The following is a 25,883-nucleotide window of genomic DNA, read 5'->3' on the forward strand; positions in this document are numbered from 1 at the left end:
TCTAAGATCTTAAAAGATGATGCTGTTAAAGTGCTGCACTCAATATGCCAGCAAATTTGGAAAACTCACTAGTAGCCACAGGTCCGGAAAAGGTCAGTTTTTATTTCAATCCCAAACAAGGGCAAGCCAAAGAATGTTCAACTTACCATACCATTGCGCTCATCCATTGCACTCAAAATTTTGAGGGCAGGATGCTCAAAATCCTTCAAGCTAGGCTATAGTGGTACATGAACCAAGAACTTCCAGATCCACATGGTGAGTTTTGAAGAGGCAGAGGAACCAGCGATTAAATTGCCAACATTCGCTGGATTATGGAGAAAGCAAGGGAGTTCAGGAAAACATCTTCTACTTCATTGACTATGCTAAAGCCTTTCACTGTGTGGATCACAACAAATTGTGGAAGAGTCTTAAAGAGACAGAAATACCAGACGACCTTACGTGAGAAACCTACCTGTGGGTCTCCTGAGAAACCTACCTGTGGGTCAAGAAGCAACAGTTAGCCTGGGCATGAAACAACTGATTGTTTCAAAATTGGGAAAGGGGTACGACAAGGCTGTATATTGTCACCCTGCTTATTTAACTTTTATATTCAGAATATATCATGCAAAATGCCAGGCTGGATGGCTCACAAACTGGAATCAATATTATTGACAAAAATATCAACAACCTCAGATATGCAGATGATAACACTCTAATGGCAGAAATTGAAGAGGAATTTAAAGATCTTCATGATAAGGGTGAAAGAGGAGAGTGAAAAAGCTGGCTTGAAATTAAACATTCAACAATCTAGAATCATGGCATCCAGTCCCATCATTTCATGGCAAATAGAAGGTGAAAAAGTAGAAGCAGTGACAGACTTTATTTTCTTGGACTCCAAATTCACTGCAGATTGTGACTGTAGTTATGAAATTAAAAGAAGCTTGCTCCTTGGAAGGAAAAGTATGACAACTTCGATAGTGTATTAAAAAGCAGAGACATCACTTTGCCAACAATGGTCTGTATAGTCAAAGCTATGTTTTTTCCAGGCATCATATATTGATGTGAGAGTCAGACCACAAAGAAAGCTGAGCACAGAAGAACTAATGCTTTTGAATTGTGGGGCTGGAGAACATTCTTAAGAGCCCCTTGGACAGAAAGGAGATCAAACCAGTCAATCCTAAAGGAAATTAAGTATGAATATTCATTGGAAAAACTGATGCTAAAGGTGAAGCTCCAATATTTTGGCCACTTGTTGTGAAGAGCTGGTTCATTTGAAAAGACCCTGATGCTGGGAGATTGATGGCAAAAGGAGAAGGGGCTGGCAGAGGATGAGATGGTCAGATAGCATCACAGAGTCAGTGGACAGAATCTGAACAAACTCCAGGAAATAGTGGTGGACAGAGGAGCCTGGCATGCTGTCATTCATGAAGCCACAGAGAGTCAGACATGACTTAGTGATTGAACAACAACAATAACAAATGAAATTTTTATAGAGTTGCTAGTTTCAAATTCGCAGAAGGCAATGGCACCCCACTCCAGTACTCTTGCCTGGAAAATTCTATGGATGGAGGAGCCTGGTAGGCTGCAGTCTATGGGGTCGCTAGGAGTTGGACACGACTGAGCACTTCACTTTCACTTTTCACTTTCATACATTGGAGGAGGAAATAGCAACCCACTCCAGTGTTCTTGCCTGGAGAATCCCAGTGATGGTGGAGCCTGGTGGGCTGCTGTCTATGGGGTCACACAGAGTCGGACATGACTGAAGTGATCTAGCAGCAGCAGCAGTTTCAAATTACTATCCACTTTATTTTATTACCTTCTCATTCTTTTTTTAAATTTTTAACCAGATTCTTATCTTTACCTTCATTCTATATAGTAGTTAAACTGTTTAGTGCTGTATTCATATTATTCAATTTCATTTGTCTTACATATGAAATTTTAGTATAATATTTTAATTTGTTAAATAAGCATTATAGGTATGATGGTTAGTAGTAATTAAAATATTATACTCACTATATCTTTTCTTTTCTTAAGATTCTTCAAGTAATAATCATAAACTTAAGCATGTTTTCACCTGTGTTTGGTTTATGTTTCAGTATATAAATTTTGCATTTTATTGCCCCACCCTCCTGATGATCTTTACATACCAATTTACAGAGATCTAACTCATTCTAGTTCTCTTATACTGCTTAACTTTGTTATGAGTCTGCTCTACAATTGATGCATATGTTCATGTTTTCACCAGTGTTTTTCAATGTTAAATTATTTTGCATTGAAGTTATTGAAATTTTGCACATAGAATTAGCACTGAGTCAACTTTTGATGTATCTAAAATTTTGATGTTCATAGTTATTGCCAGCATGCCATCCATTTGGGCATCTGTTCCTAGGTTTTCACTGATTTGCATTTCTTTTCTATGAACTGCTTATGAATGAGCTTTATAAGTTTTCTTGGATTGTTAATCTTTTCCATACTGATTTTGATAGTGTGTTCACTTTGACAATATTTGACAATTGAATTCTTTCAATTCATAAGCATGGGACATCCTTGTGTCTTTCATTTCTTTCATTAGTGTCATCTAGTTTTCAGTGTACATTTATTCCCATGTATTCAATTCTTGTTGATGCTATTGTAAATGGGATTATTTAATTTAATAATTAATAATTTCTGTTTTGGGTAGTTCACTGTAAATATATGTAGATATGACGTTTCAATATGTTGATTTTATACCCTGAAAAGTTGTTGGATTTGTTTTGTAGTTCTGAGTTTTGGTGTGATTATTTGCTTTTTATATATGTAAGATTAGGTCTACTCTGTAGTCTTTTAAATACAGATTCTTGTTCTTAGTATCATACACATCACATAATTTATGCATATTATTGTGTTAACCAGGAGTTTATTCATTTTATTGCTGAATAATATTCCAATTTATGGATCTATCACCATTCTTTATCTTTACTCTAAACTAAGATACATTTTGACTGTTTCCAGCTATTTGCAATTATGATTAAAACTGCTCTAAATATCCACATAGAGTTTTGTAAGAAAAAGAAAACAAACCAGAAACAATACGCACTGATTATTTTTAAGACACTGAAAGTGATGTCGCTCAGTCGTGTCCAACTCTTTGCGACCCTGTGGACTGTAGGCTACCAGGCTCCTCCATCCATGGATTTTCCAGGCAAGAGTACTGGAGTGGGTTGCCATTTCCTTCTCCAGGGGATCTTCCCAACCCAGGGATTGAACCTGGGTCTCCCGCATTTCAGGCAGACACTTTAACCTCTGAGCCACCAGTGAAGCCTAGTTGGGAGAAATAAGAAGCAGATCAATAAGAGATGAGAAACCAACTGAGTTCTAGGATTTTCCCATCTTGCAACAAAAAGAATAAAATACTTAGGAGTACATCTACCTAAAGAAACAAAAGACCTATACATAGAAAACTATGAAACACTGATGAAAGAAATCAAAGAGGACACAAACAGATGGAGAACTATACCTTGTGCGTGGATTGGAAGAATCAATATTGTGAAAATGAGTATACTACCCAAAGCAATATATAGATTCAATGCAATCCCTATCAAGCTACCAATGGTATTCTTCGCAGAACTAGAACAAATAATTTCACAATTTGTATGGAAATACAAAAAACCTCGAATAGCCAAAGCAATCTTGAGAAAGAATAATGGAACTGGAGGAATCAACCTGCCTGACTTCAGACTCTACTACAAAGTCACAGTCATCAAGACAGTATGGTACTGGCACAAAGACAGAAATATAGATCAATGGAACAAAATAGAAAGCCCAGAGATAAATCTACCTATGGACATCTTATCTTTGACAAAGGAGGCAAGGATATACAATGGAAAAAAGACAACCTCTTTAACAAGTGGTACTGGGAAAACTGGTCAACCACTTGTAAAAGAATGAAATTAGAACACTTTCTAACACCATACACAAAAATAAACTCAAAATGGATTAATGATCTAAATGTAAGACCAGAAACTATAAAACTCCTAGAGGAGAACATAGGCAAAACACTCCAACATAAATCACAGCAAGATCCTCTATGACCCACCTCACAGAATATTGGAAATAAAAGCAAAACTAAACAAATGGGACCTAACGAAACTTAAAAGCTTTTGCACAACAAAGGAAACTATAAGCAAGGTGAAAAGACAGCCTTCAGAATGGGAGAAAATAATAGCAAATGAAGCAACAGACAAAGGATTAATCTCAAAAATATACAAGCAACTCCTGCAGCTCAACTCCAGAAAAATAAATGACCCAATCAAAAAATGGGCCAAAGATCTAAACAGACATTTTTCCAAAGAAGACATACAGATGGCTAACAAACACATGAAAAGATGTTCCACATCAGTCATTATCAGAGAAATGCAAATCAAAACCACAATGAGGTACCATTACACGCCAGTCAGAATGGCTGCTGTTCAAAAGTCTACAAGCAATAAATGTTGGAGAGGCTGTGGAGAAAAGGGAACCCTCTTACACTGTTGGTGGGAATGCAAACTAGTACAGCCACTATGGAGAACAATGTGGAGATTCCTTAAAAAACTGGAAATAGAACTGCCATATGACCCAGCAATCCCACTCCTGGGCATACACACTGAGGAAACCAGATCTAAAAGAGACAGGTGCACCCCAATGTTCATTGCAGCACTGTTTATAGCAGCCAGGACATGGAAGCAACCTGGACGCCCATCAGCAGACGAATGGATAAGAAAGCTGTGGTACATATACACAATGCACTATTACTCAGCCATTAAAAAGAATTCATTTGAATCAGTTCTAATGAGGTGGATGAAACTGGAGCCTATTATACAGAGTGAAGTAAGCCAGAAAGGAAAACACCAATACAGTATACTAACGCATATATATGTAATTTAGAATGATGGTATTGATAACCCTATATGCAAGACAGAAAAAGAAACACAGATGTATAGAACAGACTTTTGGACTCTATGGGAGAAGGCGAGTGTGGGATGATCTGAGAGAATAGCATCGAAACATGTATATTATCAAGTGTGAAACAGATCGCCAGTCCAGGTGGGATGCATGAGACAAGTGCTCGGGGCTGGTGCACTGGGATGACCCAGAGGGATGGGATGGGGAGGGAAGTGGGATGGGGGTTCAGGATGGGGAACAAATGTAAATCCATGGCTGATTCATGCCACTGTATGGCAAAAACCACTACAATATTGTAAAGTAATTAGCCTCCAACTAATAAAAATAATTGGGAAAAAAACTCAACTTTCAAAAAAGATCATGGTATCTTGATGATATCATGAAGATCATGGTATCCAGTCCCATCACTTCATGGCAAATAGATGGGGAAACATTGGAAATAGTGACAGATTTTATTTGCTTGGGCTCCAAAATCACTGTGAATGGTGACTGTAGCCATTCCTTGGGGAAAAAGTTATGACAAATCTAGACAGAGCATTAAAAAACGGAGACACCACTTTGCTGACAAAATTCTATGTAGTCAGGACTATAGTTCTTCCAGTGGTCATGTATAGATATGAGAGTTGAAGCATAAAGAAGGTTGAGTACTGAAGAATTGATGCTTTTGAACTGTGGTGCTGGAGAAGACCATTGAGAGTCCCTTGACAACAAGGAAATCAAGCCAGTCAATCCTAATGGAAATCAACCCTGAATATTAACTGGAAGGACTGATACTGAAAGTGGAAGCTCCAGTTCTTTGGCCACCAGAGGCAAAGAGTCGATTCACTGGGAAAGCCCCTGATGCTGGGGAAAATTGAGGATGAAAGGAAAAGGGGGCAACTGAGAATGAGATGGTTGGATGGCATCACCACTTCAAAGGACATGAGTTTAAGCAAATTCTGGGAGATAGTGAAGGATAGGAAAGGCTGGTGTGCTGTGGTTCATGGGATCACAAAGAGTCACACATAACTTAGTGAGTGAAAAACACCACCAAATTGGACTTTATCTGCACTTGATCTGGACTTTAAAAGGCCTTTTCTGAAATTAGCATTTATTATTTCCAGAAATCAGTTCAGATATCATCTTCAAAAACAAAGCCTAAACAGATATGTCTATTTTGAAGGTCATGATTTAAACAAGGATTTACATACTTTATTTGTGTATAAAATGGACTTTTCCCTTTTGGTGATATGACCTCAAGTTGTTTTCTATGACTTTCCCCAGATTAAGGTTCTGTAAATTCTCTTCCGCATGATGATAATCCTGGTGGCATCTCTGGAGATAGTCTACTTCAAAACAATGATTAGGGTTCCAGAGAATTTAATTAGATGAGAATCTCCCTTGCAGATGCACCAACTGAATGACTCAATAATATGTGCTGCCGTTAAATGTAGACAAAGTGTTGGTAGACTTTTACCTTTACTTCAGACTGTATTTGTCTGTAGCAGAAATCACATGACAGGATTCTTCTTGAATTGAAATGATGGCCTCAAATCATAATAAAAGTATGTATATGAAATTATTATCTATCCTTCAATAAATTCAAATTTAATAATGCTGTATGAAGACAGGTCAGTAAGAGACTAAGAATCAAAACGTTGCAAAGATCATTTCACTATTTAATTTTCCTTGGTATAAACACCAATGGCAAAATTTTTATTGTAAATAGTTTGTACAAAGTTTGTAATTTTTTTTCTCTCCCTGAGAGAGAATCAAATGCTAAATCAAAATGTTGATTTAACATTTGTCATCAGAAAAAATCCTGCAACAATGAAAAATTTGTGTTTCTGTTCAATACCAATATTCAAAGTCTTTTAGGTAACAGGGTATTAATATTAGCTAATTTTGAAAATCCCAACAACATGAAATGCAAAGTTTCTGAAAGACTGAGATGATTTAATTTCCTATAATTATGGAAAGAGTTGGTCACATGGAACCAGTTCAAGATACAGTGATGCTGCATGTATCTTGCTCTTCATGTTCCCAGAGATGGCATCAGTGTATGAGGGCCAAGGGAGATGGCATCAAAGACCAGAACATGCATTTAAAGGCTCTCTTTATGCAGATAATCAGGAAGTATATTTAGACAGAGAATTCTGTTTTAGGCTTTCTATCTTGCAAGAGTATGTTGGTGGGGTAAGAATTCACCTTTGAAGAGCTCTTCTTTGTGATTTTCATAAATAGCTGTGTTAGGAATTCTTTGTGATTACTAAAATATTGAAAATTCCTTCTACTCTATTCCACAATTTTTGGGTATTTTTTAATTTAATGGTCCAAGAAATTTACCTTCTCAAAGATATTCTTAGAAATTAATTTCAAGTACAAGGATTTGGGGAATTTTCATGGGCAGATATTTGTAAATTTGATGATAGTTTCAATTTATATGCTCTCTTAACATAGCCTGTTAATGTGCTCAAATATTAAAAGGTAAGGTAACATTTGTAGACCATTATTGAGTGGCTTTCAAGAACCCAAGGAATGCTGTAGTAAGCAAGTATTATTTGAGTCCTACTTTTCTGTTCATAGGTGAGCTTCAGCATCCTATCATGTTTATTGACCATTTAGGGATATACTTCCTTTAATAGATTGTTTATATTTTTATTAATTTTATATTCTAATCATTTACTATTTAATTTCTTAGAGATCTTTGTTTATCTTAGATATTTGCTTGTTGTATATCCTCTGAAGTCAAGTTTTGTGTTTTTTTTTTTTCAAATTAATTTTGTCAATTGGCACTGTGGTATTGTATCCTAAATCTCTATAAACTTTTTTGAAATCATCAAATATATCTATTTTGGGTTTAAATGATTGGTTAAGAAGAATTATCCAGTCCTAGAATGTAGAAACTCACCTCCTTCATTAACTGGAAAGTAAATATGAAGTAAATCTTGCTTTACTATTTTTAGGCCTTTAATAAATGTTTATTTTTGTGTAAGGTACTAGCTATATGTACAATTTAAATTGCTTCTAGTTGGTAAGCTAGTTGTGCTACCTCATTTATTTAATGCCATGTAGTTTTCTCACATATGGTCTTTTATCACTTGCCTTGGTCTATAAGATTGTTGTGATCAGGCAATATGTTTTAATCAGCCTTTTCTTTTCTTTTTTGGCTGCCCCATGTGACTTGTAGGATCTTAGTTCTCCAACCAGGGGTTGAACCCCAGGCCACTGCAGTGAAAGCACTGAGTCCTAACCACTGGACTACCAGAGAACTCTCACAGCATTGTATTATAATATCTGAAAGTACCAGAATATAATAAATCACAAGACTTATTTTTCAATGAATAAATAAATTATCACAAGACTTCAGAAAGTCATAAGTAACAATTATTTTTATAGATAATTGTGTCCTAAGCTCTGAAATAAAACACACAGAACACTATGGAAACAAGGAACAATGTGACTGAGTTTGTCCTCTTGGGGCTCTCTCAGAGCAACCAGGATCAGAAAATATTATTTGTCTTGTTCTTGCTCATTTACATTGTGACCATGGTGGGCAACCTACTCATTGTCCTGACTGTGGTATTCAGCCCAACCCTGAATGCCCCTATGTATATCTTTCTTGGCTACTTATCATTTAAGGATGCTGTTTATGCTACTACAGTTAACCCAAACACATTTATAGACTTACTCTATGAGAAGAAAACCATTTCACTCCAAACTTGCATGATTCATCTCTTTACAGAGCATTTTTTGGTGGTGCTGAGATTTTACTCCTGGCCGTCATGGCCTATGAACGCAATGTGGCCATTTGCAAACCCTTGCATTATGTGACAATCATGAATCAGCAATTGTGTATCCTGCTATTGCTGTTGGCTTGGGTTGGTGGACTGTTACACGCTATAGTTAATATTCTCTTTGTTTAAAATATTCCCTTCTGTGGCCCCAATGTTATTGACCACTCCATGTGTGACATGTACCCTTTGTTAAAACTGGCCTACACTGAAGCCCACATTATTGTCATCATAGTGGTTGCCAATGATTGCATAATCTGTTTGGTCCTCTTCATGCTCTTACTCATAACCTATGAGATCATTCTGCACTCCCTGAAGAATATTAGTAAGGAAGGGAGGCAAAAGCCTTGTCAACTTGTGGCTCCCACATCATTGTGGTGTGCCTCTTCTTTGTGCCCTGTATATTTCTGTATGTGAGACTTCCTTCCATCTTCAGTTCAGTTCAGTCACTCAGTCGTGTCTGACATTTTGTGACACCATGAATCACAGCATGCCAGGCCTCCCTGTCCACCACAACTCCCGGAGTTTACTCAAACTCATGTCCATCGAGTTGGTGATGCCATCCAGCCATCTCATCCTCTGTCATCCCCTTCTCCTGCCCTCAATCCCTCCCAGCATCAGGGTCTTTTCCAATGAGTCAATTCTTCACATGAGGTGGCCAAAGTATTGGAGTTTCAGCTTTAAGCATCTGTCCTTTCAATGAACACCCAGGACTGATCTCCTCTAGGATGGACTGGTTGGATTTCCTTGCAGCCCAAGGGACTCTCAAGAGTCTTCTCCAACACCACAGTTCAAAAGCATCAATTTTTCAGCGCTCAACTTTCTTCACAGTCCAACTCTCACATCCATACATGACCACTGGAAAAACCATAGCCTTGACTAGACGGACCTTTGTTGGCAAAGCAATGTCTCTGCTTTTTAATATGCTATCTAGGTTGGTCATAACTTTCCTTCCAAAGAGTAAGAGTCTTTTAATGCCACGGCTGCAATCACCATCTGCAGTGATTTTGGAACCCCCCAAAAAATAAAGTCTAACACTGTTTCCACTGTTTCCCCATCTATTTCCCCTGAAGTGATGGGACTAGATGCCATGACCTTAGTTTTCTGAATGTTGAGCTTTGAGCCAACTTTCTCACTCTCCTCTTTCACTTTCATCAACAGGCATTTTAGTCCCTCTTCACTTTCTGCCATCAGAGTGGTGTCATCTGCATAGCTGAGGTTATTAATATTTCTCCTGGCCGTCTTGATTCCAGCTTGTGCTTCTTGCAGCCCAGCGTTTCTCATGATGTACTCTGCATATAAGTTAAATAAGCACGGTGACAATATACAGCCTTGACATACTCCTATTTCTGTTTGGAACCACTCTATTGTTCCATGTCCAGTTCTAACTGTTGCTTCCTGACCTGCATACAGGTTTCTCAAGAGGCAGGTCAGGTGGTCTGGTATTCCCAGCTCTTTCAGGATTTTCCACAGTTTGTTGTGATCCACACAGTCAAAGGCTTTGGCATAGTCAATATAGCAGAAATAGATGTTCTTCTGGAACTCTCTTGCTTTTTCAATGATCCAGTGGTTGTTGGCAATTTGATCTCTGGTTCCTCTGCCTTTTCTAAAACCAGCTTGAACATCTGGAAGTTCATGGTTCACATATTGCTGAAGCCTGGCTTGGAGAATTTTGAGCATTACTTTACTAGCGTGTGAGATGAGTGCAATTGTGTGGTAGTTTGAGCATTCTTTCAGATTGCCTTTCTTTGGGATTGGAATGAAAATATACCTTTTTCAGTCCTGTGGCCACTGCTGAGTTTTCCAAATTTGCTGGCATATTGAGTGCAGCACCTTCACAGAATCATCTTTCAAGATTTGAAATAGCTCAACTGGAATTCCATCACCTCCACTAGCTTTGTTTATAGTGATGATTTCTAAGGCCCACTTGACTTCACATTCCAGGATGTCTGGCTCTAGATGAGTGATCACACCATCATGATTATCTGGGTTGTGAAGATCTTTTTTGTACAGTTCTTCTGTGTATTCTTGCCACCTCTTCTTAATATCTTCTGCTTCTGTTAGGTCCATACACTTTCTGTCCTTTATCAAACCCATCTTTGCATGAAATGTTCCCTTGGTATCTCTAATTTTCTTGAAGAGATCTCTAGTCTTTCCCAATCTGTGGTTTTCCTCTATTTCTTTGCATTGATTGCTGAAGAAGGCTTTCTTATCTCTCCTTGCTATTCTTTGGAACTGTGCATTCAAATGGGAATATCTTTCCTTTTCTCCTTTGCTTCCATCTTATCCATTGATAAATCCTTAGCTGTGTTTTAAACCATTATCACCCCTATGATATGCCCTCTAATCTATACTCTGAGAAACAGTGAGATGCAAAATGCCATGGGAAAGCTCTGGATCAGAAAAAGAACATGAGGCAACAGGAAAATGAATGACCAATTTTCAGTGAAGAATTGCTCTTCCCAAGAACACCTTGCGTCATTATTTAACTGCAGTAAATATCTCCTCAGGATTATTAACTTAGTCATGATGAAAAGATTTATTATCTGAATATTTCCCATGATCAAAATATAATTTTAACATTTTAATGACTTCTTATTTCAAAGTTTATATTTTGCTTGAAATAGGTTTTTAAGATTTACACAATTTGCTTAGAAAATATGTATAGCTTTGGGCATAAAATGACTTTATTAAACCTATATATTTATGTTCTATATGATTATTAGGTAGTTAAAATAGGAAAAAGGAGTCCAAAATGGCAGTGGCTAAAAGACAAAGAAAAGCCCGCAAAAATGGAACAAAAGAAAATCCACAGGACCGGAGTGAGAACATCAGGTGAAGCAAACACACCCGCTTCTTGGCTAGCGCAATTTGCATAGGGCAGGCTTAGAGGGGAGGAGACAAAACGTATAAAAAGAGGAAGCCAAGACAGACTGAGACTTTTCCTTTGAGATCGCCTACCCTCACACATCCAGGGTATACTTTCCTTTAGTTGCTGAATGAAACTCTGAGCTGTAATCAAGCTGTAACACTGGGTCCGCAGTTTCCAATCTTTGATGCGGTGAGGCAGAACTAATGAAATTACAGACTCCCCTGACACAATGAGTTTATTTAGTTATTTAGTGTAAGTTTTTTTCTCATGCTTTTCTCTTAAATAATGTGATCTTTTTCAGAATTAATGAGGTGTAGTACAGATTTCAGAAAAAAAAGAAAGATTAAGAAGTATTATATAAATCTCAGTTTAGACCTCTTCACACAAAGACAGCCCATATTGATATTTGATTTATATGACTTTTTAATCTGCAAGATACTTTACACATATTATTTTGTTTCTATTTCTTAGTATGATAAGATTGATGAAGAACATTACAGTGTGTAATATTAATCATCTTTAGGATGTTAATTTTAAAAAATTGATTGAATATGATGCATGTGCAGAAAAATAACCAAGACTTACTTTTCCCCCAAATGGATGTCATATTACCTTTTTAAGTTTATCAGGTTTGCCTAGAGTCATACAATCAGTCAAAAGGAAAATCCACCTTTACATTGTTCATTTAGGGAAGTGTCATGAATTTAAAATAAATGCAAAACTTTTTAACTGGAGTGGTAAGGAAAATCAAATAAATATCAACCCCAAACTTGCATTTTTATGAATAGAATTGTTTGAATTTTTACCACTCTTCTATAACTTACTGATTTGTAAACTAGCTAAAGGCAGTATAATGTATGAATTCCATAGAATCATCTAACTCCATGACAGTGCTAAAGATAACACATAGATTTCCATGAAGACACCCAATAATCTTTATGTTATGTATCAGTCTTTCAGGATAATTTTTCCTGACCAAAGTTAAGTTTATTTAACAGTTATTTATCAAAAGAAGTACGGATGTTTTAAAAATAAAATAAATTTGTTAAAGGGAATATATTTTCTCACATATTTTATTTATTTTTACAAAGAAAGAAATCACAAACTTCCCTCTTCCATTGGAAAACACAAAAGACAGGCATATTTTAAATGGGATATTAGAGAGTTTAAAATGATAGTTTATCAAGATATGGATGATGTTGAGGGAAGCCAATAAGGGATGATACAGCACTGTCAAATTAAAATTAGCACTGCAACTGAATACACCAAGTGTATTTGCCAATGACTGAACAACAAAAAGAGTATTTGCCATCTGCCTCTGTAGACATTGAATCATGTGCTGCTATAGCTGCTGACCTTCAACACACCCTGAGGGGGATTCAGGGGAATTCAGTGAGGCACTCAGTGCTCCAGGGGAACTGGTGGAACAGATCTTTCAATAATTAGATAAATTCAGGAACTAATTTAAGGATCTCAATTCTTGCCAACAAATCTAGTAGAGATGATGAAATTCCATCAGTCACTCAGCTGTGTCCAACTCTTTGAGACCCCATGAACTGCAGAACTCCAACCTTCCCTGTTCTTCACCATCTCCCAGAGCCTGCTCAAACTCATGTCCATCAAGTTGGTGATGCCATCCAACCATCACCCTCTATCATCCCCTTCTCCTCCTGCCTTCAATCTTTCCCAGCATCAAGGTCTTTTCAAATGAGTCAGTTCTTCATATCAGGTGGCCAAAGTATTGGAGCTTCAGCTTCAGCATCAGTCCTTCCAATGAATATTCAGGATTGATTTCCTTTAGGACTGACTGGTTTGATCTGTTTGCAGCCCAAGGGATTCTCAAGAGTCTTCTTCAACACCACAGTTCAAAAGCATCAGTTCTTTGGTGCTCAGCCTTCTTTATGGTCCAACTCTCACATCCATACATGACTAATGGAAAAACCATAGCTTTAACTATATGGACCTTTGTTGGCAAAGTAATGTCACAGCTTTTTAATATGCTATCTAGGTTTGTCAAAGATTTTCTTCCAAGGAGCAAGCATCTTTTAATTTCATGACTACAGTCACCATCTGCAAACAAACTTTCTACACCCATTGGAAAACTGACAAGAAAAAGAAAAAGATATTTAAAATGGGAAATTGAAATAGTTTAACATGATAACCTATTAAGTTATGGATAGAATTGTGGGAAACTAATAAGGGATAATATAGTACCACCAAGGACCCAGCTCCAGTAGGAAGCCATTACCACAATAAAGCCTGTGAGATCGAGGGGAGAGAAAGAGATCTCAGGAACCCAGAAGGTCCATCCAAAAGGTGCAGCCTCAGCTAAAGTCACCCAGCCATTGACAAACCATAACAGGAACCAGGACAGTAAACCTCATGACATTTCTTATTTTCTTCTTACCTGCCTACTAATATTCAACTAGTGCTACATCTTGGCTAGGAGGCAAGGGAGATGGTTGAAGCAGACCAGGGAAAAAGTGCTTAGGGTGGAGAAAGTGAGAGATCCTAGTGGGAGAAAGGAATATTTTTATCCATTTTCTCAACAGTTTATTTAATTGTTTTTTGTTTGTTTGTTTGTTTTGTCTTTTTAAGAAAGAGAGTAAGCACCATTTTTGGAGTTGACCTGAAAAAAGAAGACACAGGGAGAGTCTTCCAACTTAGTTTATTCACCTAATTTTATTGAACAACAGTGTGAGTCAGACTCTGATTTAAGTGATAACTGATAAGAGGTGATGGCAGATACAGGCCTATATCTCAGACTTATTTAAGTGCTTTTACATGGAAGAAAGGAGAAAATTAGACTGTGTATAAATGGTATGCAGATCACATCTGGTTGTTGTACAATGTATTTTAACTTTTAAGGAAGTGTTTTTAACATTTTTTCTTGCTTGACAAACTCTCAGGTTTACTACATGGTGAGCACCTGGGCCTGGGTGTCCTCCTGCAAAGAATCAGGGAGCACTGTCAGAAGGTGTGGGAGAAGGACCTGAGAATCCTTGTAGTAAGCTGAATTAAATGGCCTTGAAAGTTTACTCTTCCTATAAAATAGAAAAGGTAGTGTGCTTCTTCTCCACCTACACACCAAGGAAAAAATATCATTTATTATTAAAATGTGTTGGACTTAGCCAGAATCCCAAAATATAAATTTCTCATCTCTTTGCTATTAAAAGTTTTGTCTTTACAAATCAGTTCTCCACTTCTGAATTCATCAACAGCACTCAAATGGAATAAAACAAGACGAGTGTGACTAAAGTCATTCTAATGCAACTTACCCAGAATCCTCAGATACAAAGAATTCTATTTTTATGTTATATATCACCTACATTGTCACTGTCATGGGCAACCTGCTTGCTGTGGTGACTATAATTTGCAGCTAGACTTTGAACTCCCTGTTAAATTTCTTCCTGACCTTCCTGTCCTTGATAAATGTCTGCTATCCCCCTTTCATAACACTGAAAATGATAGTTGATTTGCTTTCTGATTCAAAAACTGTCTCCTTCGGGGGCTGCATGGCACAGCTCTTCATTGAACATTTCTTGGGAGCTTCAGAGATTGTCCTTTTGTGGTCATAGCCTATGACCAATAAGTGGCCATCTGCAGTGTGTATGTGCTATATCTGCATTATGTCACCATCATGAACCATCACAGATGCTTCCTGCTGGTGGAGGTGTGTTGGGCAATGAGTTTTCTCCAATTGGCTGTGCAGAACCTAGTCATTTTCTGGGTCCCATTCTGTGGCCCCAACATCTTGGGCCATTTCATGTGTGACATTTTCCCCCAATACACCATGTCTGCACTGACACTTTCTTTGATGGTTTCTTGGCTGCTGCTGGTGTTGGCACTCCTTGTCAATGCTTTTGTAATGTCACTGATATTCTGTGTGTTGTTCCTGTGCATGTCGAGGACTCACAGGGAGGACGAAGCCCTGCCTACCTGTGGCTTCCACATCAGAGTTGTTGTCTTGTTCTCTGTAACCTATATATTTATGTACCTGCAACCAGTAATTACTTTTCCCAAGGGTAAAATCATACCAGTAATACTGTTATCTACACAGTAAGGAATATAGACGGGAAAATGTCATTAAAATGTTATTAAATAGGAATACAATTTCAAATAAGAGGTGAGCCAATATGAAGATTTTATTTCTATCATGATCATTATATGTTCATATTTTATATGGATTCCCTGGTAGCTCAGTTGATAAAGAATCCTGCTGCAATGAGGGAGACCTGTGTTCAATTCCTGGGTTTGGGAAGATCCACTGGAGAAGGCAAAGGTAATCTTGATATTTTCATGATCTTTATATTTTCATCTTTTATTACTATAAAGACTTTCCCAAACCCCTCAATGACACTAACAGGACTTCTACAACATAGGCAGAGGTAGTATTTAGATCTGCATTCTCCTAAATTTAAATGTGATAGTCTTTCACACACTTCAAAAGACATCACCAAAAACAGCATTTCATCAGACTCTTTCTTCCTTTTTAGTAATAGAAGTTTTATTTTTCCTTTTTCATTATAGAGTTGTATAAGGTGCCTGTGATTTAAGTAATCAGTACTCAGAAAGCTGTATGGCTTACTGGCATTTATGATGATGTGAAATATAAAATAGAAGGAAGACACTTGCCAATACTCTCTTGACACACACTTGATACTCCTAATATTTAAATTGTATTTTATTTCTTGCCCTGTTGGGTAAAATTGTCAGTGATAATAATTAATGTAATTATAATTATATTATATAAATATATATTTATATATTTATAAATATTTATATAAATTTATAGAAACATAAATATTTATATTCATTTATATATTATATTTATATTATATAAATATATACAATATATTTATATATTATATTTATATTTAAAATAATTAATGATAATGAATGATAATTAATTGCATTATATTTAAACTGTTGACTAAATTTTAAAGTGTTTCCAAATGAAAAAAAATTATAAAATTAAAATTTAGTGAACATACTTTATAGAAAACAGTGGAGGATCAGAAAGATTAAATAACTAGATCATAAAACACATGTCAACTTTGAGCCTGAATACTTTTATTCCATATCCTCTAATGTTTTCATTATACAGAATCCCTTCAGGGCTGGTGTTTGATTATGGTTTGGTTGGTGAAAAACTCTTTGTTTATATGCCATAGGAAGTTACACTGTTTTGTTAACAATTATTTGTAGCCAACAAATGAAAGTGTTTTTCAAAAACACATAGTCAAACATATACAGAAAACACTTTACTTATTAGGAAGTTTCTATAATACTTATTTCCTTGAGTTGGAAGTCTTGAAAACTGCTTTACGAGACTATTTATAAGAGATATATAAAAAGAACACAGGGATCTTTACTTTTAAATTGCCCAAAGAATTACTCAGGTAAACAAAATTTTGTTCTGAATGAATTTTAGCTCTTTTCCAAAATGAGGTTGGCTACTAAAATACAAGTCTGTGTATATGTCATCGATGTGTTTATAGTTTCTTCTTTTGATAGAAAGATTCAGCCTCCCCACTACATGAGTAGCAAAGATGATCACAATAAAGGACAGAAATGGTATGGACCTAAGAGAAGCAGAAGATATTAAGAAGAGATGGCAAGAATACACAGAAGAACTATACAAAAAAAGATCTCCATGACACAGATAATCACGATGGTATCATGACCAGCCTAGAGCCAGACATCCTGGAATGTGAGGTCAAGTGGGCCTTAGGAGACATCACTATGAACAAAGCTAGTGGAGGCGATGGAATTCAGTTGAGTTATTTCAAATCCTAAAAGATGATGCTGTGAAAGTGCTGTACTCAATATGCCACCAAATTGGGAAACTCAGCAGTGGCCACAGGACTGGAAAAGGTCAGTTTTCATTCCAATCCCAAAGAAAGGCAATGCCAAAGAATGCTCAAACTGCTGCAAAATTACACTTACCTCACACGTGAGTAAAGTAATGCTCAAAATTCTCCAAGCCAGACTTAAGCAATACATGAAATGTGAACTTCCAGATATTCAAGCTGGATTTAGAAAAGGCAGAGGAACCAGAGATCAAATTGCCAACATCAGCTGGATCATCAAAAAAAGCAAGAGAGTTCCAGAAAAACATATACTTCTGCTTTATTGACTATATTGGCATAGTCGTTGGACCACAAAAAACTGTGGAAAATTCTGAAAGAGATGGGAATACCAGACTACCTGACCTGCCTCCTGAGAGATCTGTATGCAGGTCAGGAAGCAATACTTAGAATTAAATATGGAAAATCAGACAGGTTCCAAATAGGCAAAGGAGTGTGTCAAGGCTGTATATTGTCACCCTGCTTATTTAACTTATATGCAGAGTACATCATGAGAAATGCTGGGCTGGATGAAGCACAAACTGGAATCAAGATTGCCAAGAGAAATATCAGTAACCTTGGATATGCAGATGACACCACCTTTATGGCAGAAAGTGAAGAAAAACTAAAGAGCCTCTTGATGAAAGTGAAAGAGGAGAGTGAAAAAGTTGGCTTAAAGCTCAACATTCAGAAAACTAAAATCATGGCATCTGGACTCATCACTTCATGGCAAATGGATGGGGAAACATTGGAAACATTGACAGACTATTTTGGGGGGCTTCAAAATCACTGCAGGTGGTGACTGCAGCCATGAAATTAGAAGACACTTTCTCCTTGGAAGAAAAGTTATGACGAAACTAGATAGCATATTAAAAAGCAGAGGCATTACTTTTCCAACAAAGGTCCATCTAGTCAAAGCTATGGTTTTTCCAGTAGTCATGTATGGATGTGAGAGTTGGACTATAAAGAAAGCTGAGTGCTGAAGAATTTATGCTTTTGACCTGGTGGTGTTGTAGAAGACTCTTGAGAGTTCCTTGGACAGCAAGGAGATTCAACCACTCCATCCTAAAGGAAATCAATCCTGAATATTCATTGGAAGGACTGATGTTGAAACTGAAACTCCAATCCTTTGGCCACTTGATTAGAAGAACTGACTCATTTGAAAAGACTGTGATGCTGGGAAAGGTTGAAGGCTGGAGGAGAAGGGGATGACAAAGGTTGAGATGCTTGGATTGCATCACCAATTTAATGGACATGAGTTTGAATAAGCTCTTGGAGTTGGTGATGGACAGGGAGGCCTGGTGTGCTGAAGTCCATGGGGTCTCAAAGAGTCAGACATGACTGAGCAACTGAACTGAACTGAACCGACATGAGTAGTATACGCTTTGTTGAAGAAATCTGTAGACTTCATAATGCAAAATTATTTAGCACACATATCATGGTTATGAAGATGTAATGAGGCACACTACTTCAAGATTCAGTTCAGTTCATTTCAGTCACTCAGTTGTGTCTGACTCTTTGCGACCCATGAATCACAAAGCTATGGAAAAACCATAGCTTTGACTAGATGGACCTTTGTTGGCAAAGTAATGTCTCTGCTCTTTAATATGCTGTCTAGGTTGGTCATAACTTTCCTTCCAAGGAGTAAGCGTCTTTTAATTTCATGGCTGCAATCACCATCTGCAATGATTTTTAGGATACAGGAACTTTATTTCACCAGGGCTTTTCCCTGGGGGTTTAGATGGGAAAGAATCCACCTGCAATGCAGGAGACCTGGGTTCAGTCCCTGTGATGGGAAGATCTCCTGGAGAAGCTAATGGCTACCCACTACAGTATTCTTGCCTTGAGATTTCCATGGACAGAGGAGCCTGGCAAGCTACACTCCATGCAGTCTCACAGTCAGACATGACTGAGTGATTCACACACACACACACACACACACACACACACACAAACACACACACACCATCATCTTCTTTAAACAGTTTTTCCTTTTTCTGCAAATAGTTTACCGAGGTACATTGTTTCTGCATTCTGTGATTCTGCCCATGACAATATGATAATTGGCACAAAGATTGTTATATTTGTTTCTACTTCAATTAGAAGTGTATCTGGAAGAGTTTTGAGACCACAGTCGAACTACAGAAACTTTTCCATTCCTGGTAAACAACTTAGGAAATGCCCTTCTGGGTTGAGAGTCTTTTGGAGTAGACTAATGTGACTTGTGCTCTTGAAGGTTTTATTATTTTTAGAACATGTTTCTCTATGTATTTAAATGAATGAAGCTGCCCATAAGAATAATTTGTTAGGTATGTGGTTTTGTAAAATTAGTCTCTGAAAATATCAAACATCATAACATACCTCACCTAGTTTCTTATCAATGATGGTAAAATCTACGTGTTATTTCTTCTGCTTTGTTTCTGGTTTATCCTTCAAGTTTGAGAATCTGTATTTCTATCTCTCCAGGGATTTTAATCACTCTGTTCTTGAATTTGTATTCTAGACATGACTTTCCTGGTATAGCTTCAGGAAGTCTTCTTTGAATAATTATTTTTATGGACAGTCTTCACAGATTTAGAGCTAACTCTACTCTTTTTTCCTTTTCATGCTTGACTAGGCCCTGGGGTGCTGGACTAGACAGGTATAGAGGTTCTAAAGTTGTCTCTTTAACCACACTGTAGATATTTAAGCAGAAGCTGGATGATCACTCAATGGGCCATTTTGAATAGACATCAATCTTTATGAGGTTGGGAACAATGACTTTGTCAGTACATGTTAATTCTGATATGACTCTGGCTTTAATTCCAGAGTTGAAAGACAAGTTCAAGACACTTTCATGACAACACTTCAGAAAACATCCATATCCCTTATAGTTCTTTATTTTTTTCAAATCTTCATTCAGATTGCCTTTGGCATATGCCATCACAAATATCACAGCACAATAATATGGATGTGTCTAGTCAAACTAGGTTTAGTTACAAGTTTTCAGTTTTCCTAAACTCTTTTCCTGTGTGACACGTGTTGCTCATAATGACCAGATTCTCTGAAACTAGTTGACAGTTATGTCCAATTTATTTTTCTTATTAATGAAAGTGTATTTGAACATGTTGAGTGAGGCTGTTTCTATGCAGGAATATTCCTGAGTCAAACTGTATTACATTCATTTACAAAATTATTTTAAATGTTAGTACTGATTTCTTTCAGTACATAATTATACTGAGCTTTACAGTTGGTGGCAGCATAAACATGTAATGTCACTCTACTTGTAAAATATTAATTTAAAAGTAAGGAGCCTGGTCCAGGATCTAGTGAACTGGCATCTTATTTCCACTTGGCAAATGGCTTTCTTATCCCCCATCTTCTATTTCCTTGTTATAAATTGCCAATATTATTGCCTATTTTTTCAATTCCATATGGATGTTGTACAATTAAATTTAAATGAAAAAATACATTTTACCATCTCTGAATACAATTGAAGAGTAAATTATTTTCATCATTATCATGTCAATCTAAATCCAGAATTGGCACAAGAAACAACTACTTTGAAAAAGTACTGTAAAATTTACCTGATGTGAAGTGCCAATATTATAATAGGACTTAGAACTGATCACTCAAAGTAAATCTGAAGGCAGTATTTAAAAATTATGACTGGCATGGATGGTAGATCAATTTAAAATATTATAGTAAAAATTAAAAATTCATATAGTTCACTGCCTAAATATTTTACTTATACAATACTAAATATTCAATCTCCATACTAAGCTCATTTGTTATAAAAAAGCTAATTTCGTAAGTATTCAAAGTTTTTTTCTCTTATAGTATTTGACCTTCATGTAGACTCAAGGAAAAGCTCAAAATTAAAGATGAGTACTATAGAACTTCTCCTCCACTGTTAGGTTAACTTACCTGAAATACTTGAATCATTGGCAGAGCTGCTAATGATGATGTAATACCTCTGAGGTCCTGTTAGCGACAGCTAAGAAACTTTACAGAATTTGCCCCCAAACATGATATATAGAAGTGCTTTGAAAGCTTATCCAAAGATTCCATTTATAAATCAGAAAATATGCTTATTGTAGCTGAGCTAGTTGGTATTTTGCTAGTTTACAATTTTGCTTCTTTCTTGGTGAAGTAACTGTTGCTGGAACCTATGTCAGACACGTTCACAGGTTAGTCTTTTTTTTTTCCCCCAGGAAATTGTATAATCATGGACTCTGAGAATTAAATATAATCGACAAATCATATAATTACCCCTCATCCTCACCTGACACTGAGATTCCTTTTTCATCATACAAAACATCAAGAATGACAGATTCAAGTATGATGCCACCAACTTAGAAGTAAAAATATCTCTTTGTATTGATATGATTTTAAACTAGTTAGAATCATACTGCAATTAGTTAGAATTAAATTAGTTGGAATAATTATATAATTTAAAAGAGCATCTACAATTTTCTTGACTTTACAGAATGTTAGTATGATATTTCACAATTTTTAAAAGCACCTGTTAAAAACTACACATTGGTTAAAGAGATGCACTATACTGTAATCATCTGTTTCTCCAGTGTTGAACAATCCACATCATTTCTAAATTTCCCACAGATCATAATAACTGTGTCGAGCATACTTGTAAATATTAATATTTCTTCTCTAAAATATTTTCCATAGGATTTGTTAGTAGAAAGAGTATTGTGGAAACAAAGAAATATGAAAAAGTTATTTCTGCTTCTTCCTAGTTATTTTCAAAAAGCTTTTGGTAATTGCATCTAACCTTGCTTTATGTCATTTCATTTCATTTCTGATCTGTTGGGGATCCCACCTCAGAATAAGGAAATTTGGTTGGACTGCTGCACTTTGTGTCCGCATATGTATAAGACTTAATTTAGGTGATTACACAATAAGCCTCTGTACCCATTTATCTTGGAAAAGAAAGACTTAATTTTTTTGTAGAATAGAGTTCATTACATTTATATTTTCTCATCTCTTTTTGTTCAGAAGTTATGCCCCCAGATTTCTTATTCTTTTAGTAATGAAGTATCCTGTAACCAGGAATGATGATGTTGGGTACTCTGGGAAGATAGGAGAAGAAGGCATGAGAATGCATGTAGCAGAAACATAAAGAGTGGGCAACTCATGCTTATAATGGAAGGATGCCTTGCTGCTCTTTGGTAATGAAATTTCAGCCACTAAGTGTATTTAACAGGGACACTCTTTATGACTGTGTGAACAATATGTATTAACATGCACACTAATCTGCTTATTGAATGCTTATTGAATAAGTGAACTTGTAATAAGTGCTTATCACAAGTAAAAGGTTTTATATATGTTTCTGTTAGTCTGTGTATTACCTTTGTTTAGTCACTAAGGTGTGTCTGACCCTTTGTGATCCCATGGACTGTAGGGTGTTCTGTCCATGGAATTTCCCAGGCAAGAATACTGGAGTGGGTTGCCTTTCCCCTCTCTAGGGGATCTTCCTGATCCAGGGATTGAACCCACATCTCCTGCTTTGGCAGGCAGATTCTTCACCACTGAGCCACCTAGGAAGCCAAGTCTGTGTGTACATGTTTATATGTGTAGTACATTATCTGTTTTACCTAGAAGACTATTTTGTTCTGTTCTCTACATTACATTTTATTTTTAGAACTCTGAAAATAAGGATTTCCTTTGCTTAAAAAAATTCTTGTGTACTGAAAAACTTCATGCAATTTTTTTTTCAATCCAAGTCTAGAGAAGCTAGCCTGAATATGACTGATATGATTATGCTAAATTTTATGTGGAACATAGTTTTAGAGAATAAAAATATCAATAAAAATGCCATAATTATCTTGAAAGTAAAATGATCCAATAATATATTCTTTCCCAGAGACAATGAATTATTTTCATACTTACCCCATAAAGGGTGTCAAAAACTATTAAACTAGAAAGCACTGCCTTTCAAATGTTTATTTATGTTTCTCATCAAGTAGAGAAAAATAACAAACAGAGCAAGAGAAAAAGAGCACTAATTCCTCTTAGGTTCACAGTCTGGTTGTTGTTGTTTAGTTGCCAAGTTGTGTCCAACTCTTTTGGGACCCCATGAACTGTAGCCGGCTAGACTCCTCTGTCCATGGAATTTTCCAGGCAACATTACTGAAGGGGGTTGCCATTTCTTTCTCCAGGCAATCTTCCTGACCCTGGGATTGAACCCGGGTCTCCTGAATTGCAGGTGGATTTTTACTGTAATGTAAGAACATTCTGGGAGAAGGCAATGGCACCCCACTCCAGTACTCTTGCCTGGAAAATCCCATGGACAGAGGAGCCTGGTAGGCTGCAGTCCATGGGGTCGCTAAGAGTCGGACACGAATGAGTGACTTCATTTTCACTTTTCACTTTCATGCATTGGAGAAGGAAATGGCAACCCACTCCAGTGTTCCTGCCTGGAGAGTCCCAGGGACGGGGGAGCCTGGTGGGCTGCCGTCTATGGGGTCGCACAGAGTCGGACACGACTGATGTGACTTAGCAGCAGCAGCAAGAACATTCTGGGGAAGAGTCATACTCTTACCCATGGAAAATGGCAATTCACAAAGTATTTATGCATCATCTAGTATCATCTAGTATGTTTCAGGCACTTCAGACACTATGCCAGGCACTACGGTAAGCGAGGAAACACACTTGAATAGTATGTGAGTTCTGAAAGGGACCAGACAGAATGTGTCACCAAAGACTTATAATCATTTCCCAAAACATCTAGTTTATGACAGATATTTATTGATGTTGTCTTCCTTTCCACAGTTTGAGCAAAGGGTTCAAATGTAAATACCCATGAAAGAGAAAATAACTCTTACTTGTGGGCCGCACTTACAAGATCTGAGAATTAAATTTGTAAGATGATAGAGGAGGGCTGGAGTCATGGAGTACTTCGATGACTTAGGACAGCACACGGAGTTGGAACCAGAATGAAAATCCATGTCTCATGCAGATAGCCCAGTGTTTTCTCAGTAAACTGCACATCAGATCTTGCCCCTATAGATATTTTACAGTTGACAGGGGACAGGTGTCTGAAGCTAAAATGCCATCCTGTAAGAAGCAGGAAGACTTGAAAGAAGTACTGGGACAAAATTGCCAAGGACATGCTCCACTGTTAAAATGACTGCACGATTTTTGTTCTCAGAAATTCAGACCACAATCCTTTCAGGATTAAAAGTTATCCCTCTTTCTTCCATTGTAGGTAATTAGGGGCCCAGGAAAGATGGTTATTTCCTAAATGGACATCCTTACACTGCCCAATAATGTGACTGAATTTGTTCCCCTGGGACACAAGCAGAATCCACACTTACAGAAAATATTCTTCACCGTCTTTCTGTTCATTTTCCTATTCACTGTGCTGGCCAACTTGCTCATTGTCGTCACCATCTCCCTCAGTCCCACTCTTTCCGCTCCCATGTACTTCTTTCTCACTCACTTGTCCTTCTTAGATGCCTTCTTCACCTGTGTGAGCACGCCCAAATTGATCATTGACCTGCTGCACCAGAGGAGAATCATCTCCGGGGTGGCTGCCTGACTCAGCTCTTTGTGGAGCACTTTCTGGGAGCATCAGAGATCATCCTCATCGCCATGGTCTATGACCGCTATGCGGCTATCTGCAAACCTCGGCACTACACAACCATCATGCGAAAAGGGCTCTGCCAGCTCCTGGTGGTGATGTCCTGGATCGGGGGGATCCTACATGCCACTGTGCAGATTCTCTTCATGGCCGACTTGACCTTCTGTGGTCCCAATGTCATTGACCACTTCATGTGTGATTTCTTCTCCCTGATGGAACTTGCCTGCAGCGACACCTACCGACCCGGAATGGTGGTGGCAACTAACAGTGGGGGCATATGAGTGCTTATTTTCTCCATGTTGTTGGGTCTCTTACATAGTCATATTGAGCTCTCAGAAATCCCATGGCTCTGAAGGAAGGCGCAAAGCCCTCTCTACATGTGGCTTCCACTTTACAGTAGTGGTATGCTTTTTTGTCCCTTGTATATTAACTCACTTGCGCCCCGTAGGCACTTACCCTACAGACAAGTGGGTGGCTGTGTTCTTTGCAATCTTCACTACCATGCTAAATCCTATTATTTATACAGTGAGATATGCAGAGGTTAAAAATGCCATGCGGAGTTTGTTGAAGAAGAGAATTACTTAGAGTAGTCATGAGCCAATTTAGTATCATTTGTGTACCTAGGGAGGACTGTACCTGTTGTTAAGTTGTGAAAGAATACTAAGAATTTGCAGATCACTGGCAGAAAATAAATATCTAGAATCTAATACTTACTGATGATTTAATGACTAGGTGTATTTTAGGCACATTCATAAATTTTGCTGCACTTTACCAAGGCTTCAGTGTTCGTGTTCATAGATTCAGACTGGACAATGGGAAGAACAAGCATAGACCCTTACTTTGTTGACTGTAGAATAAGTTTTTTTTTCTTCCTAGAGTCTTACTGCTGCTTTAGTAAATTCTTC

The 25,883-nt window shown here is 37.2% G+C and overlaps 2 pseudogenes; both read left to right on the plus strand.

Annotated features, from left to right (window-relative positions):
- The first annotated feature begins 8,322 nt into the window (after window positions 1-8,322).
- On the plus strand, window positions 8,323-11,090 carry LOC122445093 (annotated as a pseudogene).
- Window positions 11,091-24,639: 13,549 nt separating this feature from the next.
- Window positions 24,640-25,563, plus strand: LOC122444919 (annotated as a pseudogene).
- Window positions 25,564-25,883: the final 320 nt, after the last annotated feature.

This window comes from Cervus canadensis, chromosome 7 (assembly GCF_019320065.1).
Source record: "Cervus canadensis isolate Bull #8, Minnesota chromosome 7, ASM1932006v1, whole genome shotgun sequence".
Taxonomy (NCBI): Eukaryota; Metazoa; Chordata; class Mammalia; order Artiodactyla; family Cervidae; genus Cervus; species Cervus canadensis.